Source organism: Balaenoptera borealis (genome assembly GCF_965194805.1).
Source record: "Balaenoptera borealis genome assembly, chromosome: 12".
NCBI lineage: Eukaryota > Metazoa > Chordata > Mammalia > Artiodactyla > Balaenopteridae > Balaenoptera > Balaenoptera borealis.
Genome location: NC_138869.1, coordinates 77,182,551 through 77,194,883, shown reverse-complemented (window position 1 = coordinate 77,194,883; position 12,333 = coordinate 77,182,551). Strand labels below are relative to the sequence as shown.

General features: G+C 56.0%; 1 protein-coding gene and 1 long non-coding RNA gene across 3 annotated transcripts in view; one reads left to right on the top strand and one right to left on the bottom strand.

Annotated features, from left to right (window-relative positions):
- The window catches only part of TTBK1 (tau tubulin kinase 1), a 41,565-nt gene that overhangs the window by 11,480 nt on the left and 17,752 nt on the right, over positions 1-12,333 (bottom strand). The gene's annotated exons all lie outside the window — the stretch shown is intronic.
- On the top strand, positions 6,597-12,330 carry LOC309607424. Its single transcript, XR_014232388.1, has 3 exons — positions 6,597-6,674; positions 10,242-10,304; positions 10,618-12,330. It is a non-coding gene; the product is annotated as an uncharacterized lncRNA (long non-coding RNA).

Here is a 12,333-nt window from a genome sequence, read left to right as displayed (position 1 = left end):
CCAGTCTCACTTCTTAGGGGGCAGGGGCCAGCCCTCTCCTCGCTCAATACTGTCAGCCACAAGGGCCCCGAACCCCGCCTCCTCACCCTCGGAAGCCCCTCCAAGTGGGGGGGCAGGGGTCGACGGAGCAAGTGCAAAGGAAGCAGATGTTGGTCCCTGAGTTTTATTTTTGGGGGTGGGAAGAGAGAAGAGCTGGAAGTGGGGGCATGTTTGGGGACCCCCAGGGCCCTCGGTGTAAGTGGGGTGGGGCAGGAGACACGGACGCAGGGGCTTGGGCCAAAAGGGGGTGTTGGGTGGCTCTGAGAGACCTAGGCTCAAAGCTTGGGTCCCCCTCAACTCTGGGCTCTTTGGCATCCAATTGCAAGGCCAGTTATTTGGGGCGGGGAGGGGGGCAGCTCTGTAGGTGGTGAGGTAACTGGAATCAGGGGTGGGCGACAGGGGCTCTTCGAGCCCGGAGAATTGGCCAGCTTGCCCTCCCAGCCCTCGTCAGCATCCTGCCCTGAAGCCCTGAGGGGCGAGCCACCACTCCAGCCCCGCCCCGCCCCGGGCCAGGGACCCTGCGACCGAGAGCCTGCGGAGGGAAAGCTAACACAATCACAGCGCGGGGCGGGGGCGGCGGGCGGCTGTGGGCGATAACCCGGGGGAGGACTTTAGCAACAGGCAGCTCGGCGGGGGCGGGGCGCAGAAGCTGACACCACCTCGGGTCGCACACATCGGGGCGCCCGGGAGGGCAGCTCTGGCGACGTGAGGGGCGGGTCTTGAGCCGGGGGCTCAGAGGCCTGGCGGTACCCTGATCACGTCGCTTAGCAGCTAGTTAAAAAGACTTAACATACATTCGTGGTGCGACGGCCGCGGGGGCGGGTCCAGGGGTCGGGGACAAAGGGGAATGTGGTAGATGGGGTCCCGATACAGTGATAAACCTGCGAGAGGGGCCCGGAAACACGATCCTCGTGCTCTCCTGGGCGGGGGGCCGCTAGTTTGCTGTCCGGAGAGTGCATGAAGCGTGCGTGCAGCTATGGGTGTGTGTGTGTGTGTGAGAGAGAGAGAGAGAGAGAGAGAGAGGGGGGAGCCTGTTAGTCGTGGCAAGGTGAACCCCAGCCCCCCCCACCCTCAGAGCCTGTGCAGGTAGAAGGGAGGGTACGAGGTGGGATGCACGGCGGAACCAAGTGGAAGCGGAGGTCTAGGAAGGTTCCCATAGTCCTTTGGGCTTCATTGCCCCTCTTCCCCCACTGCTTCTTAACTATTCACTTGGGGGGCTGGGGCCATTCAAGCCCAGGGGCTCCCTAAGCTGGGAAGCCCACTGGGTGGTGTGAGAAACCATTTGGGATATTTGAGGGATGTGGTCCTCAGGCTGGGAGCCTCTCCCTTAGGGAGAAGGATGCTTTAAAATTTTCAGAGGCTGACCCCACCAGTCCCAGGGGGCACCTCTGTCCCTAATGGGAATAATGCAAACTTTGGGGACGTGCCCCCCAACTTAAGAAGAGTGATTTGCCACACTCCTTGTTACCAAGGACTGCCCATGGGGGTGGGCTGATTCCTGCCCTATGGGTTGGAATCTCAGTGGAGTTTGGGGTGGGGTGGGGTGGTGTTCGGGCCCTCCTTAGAGGTCTATGCTTCCATCCTCAGGTACCAAATCAACCCAAGGACAGCAGGGGATACAGCATTATGCTCCCACAGCCAGGGGCCCCCATATCCTCCCTAAGCATGGTCCCCTCCCCTGGCCACCCAATATAGACACATTGCCACAGCTCTTTCTGCCCACCCCAGTAGCCCAGACCCCCCCAACCACTGCCTGGGCAGACAGCACCACCCCTCCCCAGAAAAGGAGATCTAAGCAGGGCAGAGGAGAGAAATAGCAAAGGAGGGTCCTGGGCCCCTCCACAGAGAGGAACCCTGGCTTTTCCTGGGATTGGAGGGGCCTACCCCTCTTGGCTGGGGGAGCAAGGGTTAAGGTACCAGCATGGCTCAGAGTTTCCACTGTTCCCCCATGTGCTGGGCAGGGCTATTCCCCTTTTCCCCACAACTGGAAACGCAAAGGAGATTGCTGGGTTCGGGATGCTAGCGGCGGGGGTGAGTGTTGAATGGTTATTGCTGTGACCCAAGCTGCCTTAAGTGGGTGGGGGGGGGGTCTATTCATTACTGAGAATTTACTAGAGCATTTTTCACTGACTCAGGTTCCTGTCCCACAGAGAAAATACTGGTCCTCTGAGGAGGACCCCACTTGCCATGAACAAATCCACCGGCCCACACACACACTCAGGCACACACACCATGAGCTCACTGACATGTACACACAGCACACAGCCCCACTGGCCACGAACTGCCTTCTCTTAAGAAGCCCACCCAGTTTGAGTTCCTGGGGCAGAACACTGCCCCCATTTGAGTGCTACAGCCTTGGATAGATTTGGGGGAGTGGGGGAGTCCTCAGGCTCAGAGAGGTTCAAACTGAGTTCAGGGTCTCTGCCTGTAAACCGGTTTTGTTTAGCTCACACAGTGATTTTTCTTTAAAAAGTTGTTGCTTTTAAAAAATTAGAGGCCACTAATTAAAAATTGTGAGATTTCACTTAAAAATTGGAAGATACTGGCAACAATTGGCTGAGCTGAGGATGGTGGTGGTCCCTCTGTTTACCACAATCCCCACAAGTGCCCTCTCCCTGACACTGCTTGGCTCCTGTTGACATGTGAGTTGGTGACATATCACATTTCCATGGTCAGTGGTCACCAATGCCAGTACCTGCCCTGCCTGTGAGCCTGACCCCAAGGATTCCACCAATACCACTGAGGACAGGGTTTTGAGCACCTGCTTTCTCACCGGAACTCTTACTCCGCCCATCTAATCCCCAGAGCTGCTATGGGATGCTTGGGGCCATGTGGGATTGAGAGGTTGGGGTCTCTGGAGAGACAGGGTCCAGCCATTTCAACCAACCCCAGTACTCTGGAGTGACCCCCACCTGGACTCTGGGATGGAGAAGGAAGGAGAGTCTGACTCATAGACAACTTCCTTCTTCCTAGAGAGAGCGAGGAGGGGCAAACCGGAAAGGACAGTAAATAATAAATAGACCAATACACAGACTAAAACGCTTTAAAACTCCCATCAAACAAGACCTCAGTTATTCGGCATTGGTGGGGTTTTTAATATGCTTTTGTAAATTAGATATTCTGATTAATCCATTTAATGCAGATAATACTGGGATCTACTTCCTAGGCTATTATGAGGATTAAACAAGTTATTTTTGTAAAGTGCTTAGATCACTGCCTGGCACATAATAAGCTCTGTGTGCCAGTGACTGTTAAATAAAATAAATTAATTAATAATTGGAAGCCACCACTACATGCAGGGTGTGACTTTAAAGTATGAAAATATCATTTTCCAATACAACAAAGAGTGCTGCTTCTTTTCAAAGACGACCTTGGGTAGGCTATGTGCTTTCCCCAAGCAGGGTATCATTTCTTGAAACACTCTGACCTCTTCTTTGGGAAACCCAAAGGAGCCTGACAACACTCCAGGTCCCTACCCAGCCTGGGACCTAGAGACAGGCACCCCAACTCCAAACCATGCAGGGCTCTGCTGAGCTTCACATGAACTTGCTCCAACACACGTGGCTTCAAATGGCCTTAGATGTTCCAAAAGTCAAAACTACCCTCAAGAGGTCATTCCTAGATGGAGAGGGTGCTCTTGGCCCAGATATCCTCAAAAAGAAACAGATTTTGGAGAAAGGAGAGTGGTGGGTGCAGGCTTAGCTCACATGGATGAGACATCCATGAGAACAGTTTGGCTCAGGGCACTGCCCACCCACTATGGCATCCCTAGGCTGGGGCAGGGGCCCTGAGATAATCTTAATATTATCACTTCCTGTTAGTTCAGAGCTTTATGGCTTATAAGACAGTATGTCCTCCACTACAGAGGACACGTAAAAGGATGTCCCCCAAAGGACAAAATGTTTTGAATCATGATCTTACTTTGAAGGACACACCCTCTCCCACAGTTATCAGTTCTGGTGTGTGTGTGTGTGTGTGTGTGTGTGTGTGTGTGTGTGTGTGTGTGTTTGAAAATTCAGCCACTTTGGGGTTGCTAAACAGGATTCCCCACCTCCAAAAGCTTTGGAAACAGTAATATGTGTTTAATGCTAAAACGAGGCTGAAGCTAGTGCCATCATCTTTGATATGTCACAAGGCACTTTGGGATCTTAGAGTACCTCACGGTGCTGGTCACTGAGTGGGAGCTGTGCTCAGGGTCGGGTAGTGGAACCCTCTGGAAGGAAATGCCGGATAACAGAGTGCTTGGTTTCATCTAATCCCAGATAACAGGGGCCCTTCCCCCACTGCTGCTGACTTTTAGAGTGGCTGGTGGACAGACTCCCATTCATTTCAGCCCCTGCCACTAGCTGGAGAGGACGGAAAGAGGGCCAGAGGGTAGCAGGGAGAGAGGGGGGCAGTGCCAGAAGGCGGGGAGTACGGCTACTGTCCATCCCACCCCCTCACCTTTGTGCTTTGCGTTTTCCCTCTTTTCTTGAGGGTCTACCCTGACCCTCCTCTACCTTCTGCCACCGCAGGATGCAGAGCCACACAGAACATCCCGGAGGGCAACAGAGGCTTGGACTTGAGGAGGTTCAAAAATGAGCAGTCAGGATGGGGGTGGGCCCGAGTCTGGCTTTCATTCCTCGATGGAGAGGGTGCTCTTGGCCCAGATATCCTCAAAAAGAAACAGATTTTGGAGAAAGGAGAGTGGTGGGTGCAGGCTTATCTCACATGGATGAGCCATCTATGAGAACAGTTTGGCTCAGGATACTGCCCACCCACTACGGCATCCCTAGGCTGGGGCAGGGGCCCTGAGGCCTCTACCGCAACCAGAGACAGGAGTTGAAGGGAGATGAGTTGGGAGTGAAGCAGACATCAAGAGAGGAAGGAGGGAGAAAGAGGAGCCAGGATGATAGTAGGTACATAGGAAACTACCAAGGACTGCCCAAACATCTTTCTGACTCCCTAACACACACACACATGGACACTCATACACACCCACACACACAGGACTGCAGCACTGTGCAACTTCAGTGGATGCCATTCACATTAGGGTCTATGTAAATGGCAGCGCAAAGCCTGAGCATCTATCCGTGGCAACCCTGCCACATGCACAAATGCTCATACATAAGCACACTCATACTCATAAGTGTACCTGCATGCACACAAGCACACACACAGACGCAACCTTACTGCAATAAACATTTTGCAAACCTTCAGGCCTCCTCCCCTCCTTTCCTCCCTATACAGGTACTGCCCTTCTTGGAGCCATCTTCACCACTGCCGCATTCCCCAGGGGAACAGAGGTGCTGGCTGACATGGGCAGGAACGAAGAAAGAGAACCTTGGGGGTCCCTGCAGTGACAGGTTGGGTGCTGAGAAACAGGCAGAAAGAGCATAAGCAATCTGGCATCCTGATCCCCCACCCATCTCCAGATCCCCATCTGATCAGCCTACCAGGTGCTCTGTTGCTCTGTCTTCACCACCGCCCCTGGGGGGCAAAAAGATTGGCTGAGCACCCACAGGAAGGAGTCACCCTCTGAGAGGGGCAGTGGTGGGATTGCTGTGTCTGGAATTCGTCCTGAGCTCACAGGTCCTACCTCATCCTTTACTGGCTGGTCCACCAGCCACCCTCTCTGCCACTGCTACTAGACGGGGTCCTTTCACCCCGAGGCTCCAGCTCACCTTGAGAGGCAGACCCCAGGCCCCTGTTCATACTTGCTCAGCTCCTAAGAAGCTGAGCCAGGCAACCAATCCCACCAGTGGATGATGGCACATATGCCTTGGGGGAGGGGCAGCCTACAGTGGATTGAGCTCCAGGCCTCCTGGGTTGAGATGTGGGAGGGCAAGGACTCTGTCCTCTGTGACAATGGCATGGGAAGCGCTCACTGGGTCACAGGGCTGCTTCCTCCCGTACCACTGAGTGTAGAGGCACTTTCCCACCAAGCCCCAAATCTGGCTGGCCAGGTCCCCGTCTCACACACAGGGCCACACGCCTTGCCCCACGTGGATAGACAGACACACAGCACACCAAGAGGGACCCAGTCTCCTGGCACTCCCCTCATGGGTGGACCAGGCCCAACTATGCCAAGAGATCACAGATTAAAAAGAATAAGCCCCATTCCAGACTGACTCTGACCCAGCATGCCTCTCCCTGACACCTTGGTTTCCACTGGACTCTGGACTCACTGGTGGCTCCAGCCCAGGGCCCCTGTCCTGTCCCAGAAACTGCACCAACAGCCCCATCCCTCCCTGCACCATTTGGCTGGCACCAAGCAAAGGGAGATGATGGGGGGTGAGGGGCGGGGCGTTACAGTACGTTGGGCCAACGTTATAGGGGGCTGTATTGCATGATGGGGAGGGACAGGGTGTATGAGTGTGTGATTATTGCGTCCTGGGAAGGAACCACGGTCTCTGCCTGCTCCCCACCCCCCCCACCTGCCCCCTCCAGGAGGGGGGGGGCCCAGCCTAGGTCTTGTGCGTGAAGCGGGCCCACACCTGCTGCAGCTGTGACCGCGAGATGCGGAGCACCGAGGGCACGAGTCTGTGGTTGCCGGCGGCCAGGGGCGCGTGGCGCCGGTGGGGCGCCCGCACGGGGCTGCTCTCCGCCGAGCGGCTGCGCTGAATGAGGGAACCGGAGGAGCCGCCGCCGCCAGGGTGAGGGTAATGCTCGGTCTCCAGCGTGGAGGAGGAGAAAACGGAGGACGCCAGTCGTCGCAGGGGGCTGTACCGCGGGAGGGAGTGCCCCGAGAGTCTGTCCTCCTCCAACTGAAAGAGACCAAGAGAGTGGAGGGAAAAGAGGCGTCAGGCACAGACTCGACAGCTCCGTCTCGGGGGGCCACCCCACCGCTGACAGCCCCTGCGGCACCGGCGTCCCGGGCAGGTCGGCAGGGTCCAGCAGGGTGCAGAGGGGTGCAGACTGTAGTACTTTCCTGCCTCACAATCTAGGCTCCAGCCTCCAATGCCCTTTCCCGGCCTCCTCCTCACACCATGGTCTCCTTGCAGAGACCTTGGTCACTCACTTTCTCCGGGATGCTTTCCTGGCTTAGCTCTACATAGCTCGGGGTTCCCTCTGGGCTGGGGAAATCCTGCCCCCCAGGAAGGCCGCTCTAAAATGTATTAGCATCTGTGCACCATCTGTCTTCCCGGCTGGACTCCATGCCCTTCATGACATCTAGAGAACACCAGCTACAAGCCCTCTGGGGTGGCACTCCTGCCCCCATGACAGGGGCAATCAGGGTCTCAGTGGCAATATAGCAGAGGGTAGGACTCTGAGGTCCGACTACTTATGTTTGAATCCCAACTCCACCACTTACTACCTGGGTGACCTCAAACAAGTTACTTTACTTCTTCATGCCTCAGCTTCCTCATCTGTAAAATGGGGGTAACTATGGTTCCCACATCATAGGACCTTTGTAAGGATCAGATGTTATAATATGCAAAGCCCTTAGAACAGTGCTGGCCATGGTGTAAATGCTGTGTCATGTGAACTGTTTTATTACCCTTTAAATCACTCTTGAGAATGAAGAAAGAGATAGAGGACTGGGGGGGTGGAGGAGTCGATCGAAATCATTTCTCCAAGGTGGCTTTTTCCCTGTCCACTGCAAGGTCAAGCGGCATGGCAGGGTGTGGCCGCCTCACTTGGCCACCGTTGGGAAGAATCCCGCCTGTGCCCTGCTGCCCTCGTGCCCTCAAAGGGAAAAGGGAAAGTGGGGCTCAGTGTCCCAGGCTTATGGGGATGGAAATGGTGACTTGGCTGTCATCAGATGTTTCCCATCCTGACCCCTAGCTCTTCCTGGGACTGAGGCCAGTTTACATAGCTTTAGGCGGGGCCAGTGAGGACTGGCTGGGCCAGCTGCTAGAGGGCTGAGGAGGAGGGGGCCCCTGAGGCCATTGAATGGGGGTCCAGGGACCCAGCATGGAACCTCCAGCAGAAAGGCGAGGAGACAGAATATTCTGTAGGATCGTCGTTGCCCTCACTCTGCTTTCCCTTCCAGCTTCTTTGTGGCCAAGTCTAGGATCCTTCTGAACCAGTCCTGTCTGCACTGAGGGTTAGGGGTCCCAGGCCCACCTGGGTATACTGAGGGACAAAGGTACCCACAGTTGCCCACAGCCCCTCTCACAGCACATGCGGGTGGCTCAAGTTCAGCATCTCAGCCAGAGTTTGGTCAGCTGCCATAGGGATTTAATCCCAGCGTGCTCCTGCCCTTTCAGGCCAGGTACTTCCTGTGGCCACCTCCCTGTCCTCAGTGCCCCACTGAAGTGTCATGTCTCTGAGGCCACCCCAGCTTCCCAGGCAGGCTGGCTCCCTGTTCCTAGCAGAAGAAAGTTCTCTGTTATCTCCCTATGTCCCTTGACTGTAAACACCGTGTCTCCACGTTTGCATCCCCACCCCACCCCCTTGACTGTAAGCTCCGATTCATCTTTGTCCCCCAGCCCCTCGCACACGTGGCAGGGAAATGCTCTAGGGGCTGCCAAACAAATGTCCATGTACTCAGGGAATGTTGACCCGCTGGGTTATCAGCCAGAGACAACCTGGAAGGAGGGTAAACATCCCTCCCCCAAATCACACACTCTGTCCGCTGCTCTCTCCTCTGCCCTGGCTTTCCCGGTCACTTCTAATTTGCACCGTAAATTCCGGAGAGAAGAAAACAAGGTGTGTGTAAGAAAAAAATTGAAGTATCATGCTCTGCACACCAAAGAACAATAGATGCTCTAAAACTGCCTGCTTCCACATTATCCTCGTCCCGGCTCCCCACGGGGGTAGGTGACAGAGTTGCAGGTGCTCCTATCTTAGGAGCTGTTAGGAGGAAGTTCACACATCAGACACCAAGCAGACAGAGCTGGGACTAGGAGGGGCTTCCTTGCAGAAAGGCGGCAGGGTGGGGTCCCTATAGAGACTTCCTGCCTGCCCTGAGCCGCTTAATCTAGTTACATTACAGGATGGGGGGAGTTCCACAAACTGTGATTCCAGTGTGCAGCCAGCTTTGGATCCCCCACCCAGGCTGGGCTCAGGACTCTTTCCAGACCAAAAGAAGGAGAACATGTGCCAGTCCATTCCTCCCTCTTCCCCTGCCCTTGGCGAAGGAAGGAGTCAGCTTCACCCTGCTGTACTGAAATACTCCAAGACATGTCCTGCCCCATGTGCTCACACCCAGACACACACAGAGACTGCACCACACACAATGACACGCCCACAGGCACACCTGCTGCCACAGTCCAGCCAGCAGGTGCACACACATGTGTGCATGCAACACACACACACCCCCCCCACAAAGGCTCTTTCTGATCCCGCACAAGTCATCTGCTCTCTCTGGCCTGTGTTTGCTCCTCTCTTAAACACACAGGCCTCAGACTGTGTGGCTCCGGGCACAGCCCTGGAGCCAGCTGCCTGGATTCAAATCCTGCTTCTACCACTTAGCAGCTGGTGACCCTGGGCTAAAGACTTAGCTACTCTGAGCCTCAGTTTCCTTACCTTGTAAATGGGGATGGCCTCTGCACAGTATTGTTGTGAGGAATACACGTGTAGAATATGGAATTTCGGGAGCAGTGCCGGCTGTTATATCCTCATTAGAACTATCATGTACTGTGATGATTACCCTGCCAGCTGTGACGTTCTAGGCTTCCATGGATCTCCACACACTCGCAGACCCACTACGCGCTCTACACAGACACTCCGACGTGCACCCACATGCGTGAGTACACACACGGACACGCCCACACACCGCTGCACACTCTTGGGTAAGCTGACACTGACAGTCTATGGCACACACGCAGCCATGGAATGCTGACCAACCTCCCTCTGTACAGTGTGGGGAAACCAAGGCCCGCACACACCTAACATCCCCTCCAGACTCACACGACTCATCAGCTCACCGCTCACTGAGACAGGCAATGCCCGCCCTTGTCACGAGCAGGACCTGAGCCCAAGACTGACTGTACGACAGGCCTGAGCCTGCTCCCCCAAATCTCTCCTCACCCCCTTGGCTGGAATTCCCCAGTGTGAGGCTGACTCCTAGGACAAGGGGGGTTGCATCTGAAGGCGAGAAAAACCTCCCAGATAGCTCAGCACCCCGATTCTGAGACCCACTTGGCCTACAGTCACCAGGAAGGGACTGGAAGAGCCCAGGTCCAGAACTTGGCCTCCTGATTTTAATTCTGGGCTTTCTCTCCACCCCACACCACCACCACCTGTCTCCTTTCCTCCACTCTGCACCTCCCAAGAGCACGACCGATTGTGTGTCTGATCTCTGATGCCTCCGGTCCCCGGCACAGAGTAGATGCGCGGTAAGTAGGGAATGACTAGGTGATGAATGAATGCGTGAATGAATGAGAGAGGAGCAAGGGAGCCCAAACAGATCTTGCTCCTTCTCCTGCTTCCCAGGGCTGGTTCTGGTGGGCACAGTGTCCAGGTCAGCAACACAGCCATGCTGCCCACATCCTGCCCCAGCTGAGCCTCCAACTCAGGCTGGCTAGGACCTCTCTGGGTGGAAGCTCATGGTCCCCACTTTTTGAGCCCCCAATTTTCCAGTGTCCAGGGCAAGGCCAGAACGAACACTCCTCAGGATCTTGGGTCAGAGGTTGTCTCTTCTACACACAGGGATGGGGCCTAAAGACAGCCCTGCTTGGAGCTGCCTTCTCCAGAGCACCTGCGATCTCCCGGCCAGACCTCCCGATTCTGAGCACACAGCGGAACTGGCCCCGGCCCTGCACCTGGCATCTCCCAGAGCCTTGTGCGTGCATGCCCCCGACGTGGGACAGTCCAGTGGAACGCGGCACAGCCCCTGAGCCCTCTGGCATCACCTCCTTGGCTCTCCCCAGTCCTCTGAGGGAGCACAGACCCCATTCAGCACCCAGGGTGAGTGTTGGAGCCACTTCCTGGATCAGAGGTCAGCCTCTACCCCACACAGAGAAGCCAGGCCAGGCCAGTGGCCTTCTGCCTATTCTGACACCCCATGTTTGCCAGAAGAAAATAACCAAAATACCATGAGACATGCTGCGGACCCTCACCCTGGCATTTATGATGCAACCACCATCTGGCCCCTCCCTGCCCGTCCTGCCTTGTCCCCCAGTCCTGCCACACAAGAAGGTGCCATGGCAGCCTGACCAGGTCCACCCAGGGCCCCCAACATGCCCGCCCCTGTGCCCAGTTTAGGGTCCCTGCTGCCCTGGCTCCTTTTCTCCCCATCACTGTCTGAGTGTCCTGGTCCTCAGGGCTCACCCCCCACGTGGAGCCTGCCCTGACCACAGGACATCCCCTGCTGCCCTCACCCCCTTTCAGCAGCTCCTTCGCTGACTTCCAGGAGCCCTCTCCCCAGGTGTTCCACGCTCTGACCCCTTCATCTCACTCTTTTTCAAGGGCTCCCTTTCCTTTCACCCCTCCCCTCCCAGGTGTGAATGTTTCCCAGCTCTGCCTTCACACTTGGCTCTCGCCACCCTCTTGGGTGTCCTCTTGGGTGACATCATCCACTCCTGTGGACTACAAGACCCCCAAATCCATATCTCCTGCCAAGATCTCTCTCCTGAGCACTGATGCCTCCACAGTGGACATCCCACAGTTACCACGAGGTCATTGCATCCAAATCTGAGTTGATACTCCTTTTAAAACCACTCAGTGACGGCACCGCCACCCACCCAGAACACCGGCATCAGTGGAGAACCCCTCTGCTCCGTCACAGCTCCCTCAGTCCTCAGCCAACACCTCTCGGCTCCATCCACCTTGCCCCGAATCCAAAGTCCCCACCCTGGTCCAAGCCACCAGGGCACTCTCCTGCTGGCGCCTGCCATGTGGCCTTCCTGCTGATAGTTTTGTGCCCCTTCAATCCATTTTCCACACAGCAGCCAGAGGGATCCTTCAAAAGTACCAATGTCATCATGTCGCACCCCCGTTTAAAAGCCTGCGGTGGCTCACCAAGCCTTCCGAATCCAGCCCCAACCCCAAGGCCCTCCCAGACAGGGCCCCAGGACCCACCTCGCAGCCTCATGTGCTGCAAAGTGCAAGCAGAGCAGTGCTTTCTGATTGCCACCTCTGGGCCTTTGCACACCCTGTCCCCTTGGCCTGGGAGGTCTTTCTCCTGCTTTGTCACCTGGCTGACACCACCCAGAATGCAAGACTCACCTCAGACGTGGGAGGGTACTTCCTCTGGGAAGTCTTGCTGCCCGCATAAGGTTGGTTTCAGACCCTTAAGCCTGTCTCCCTTCATCAGAGCTGCAACAGTTGGGTGCTAGTCGGCAGCCCCCAGGGAGCAAACGGGAGCACTCCTGGCTACGTGCCAGGACTGTGGGCGCCGGGGGTGGGGAGTGGGGTGCAAGCCCA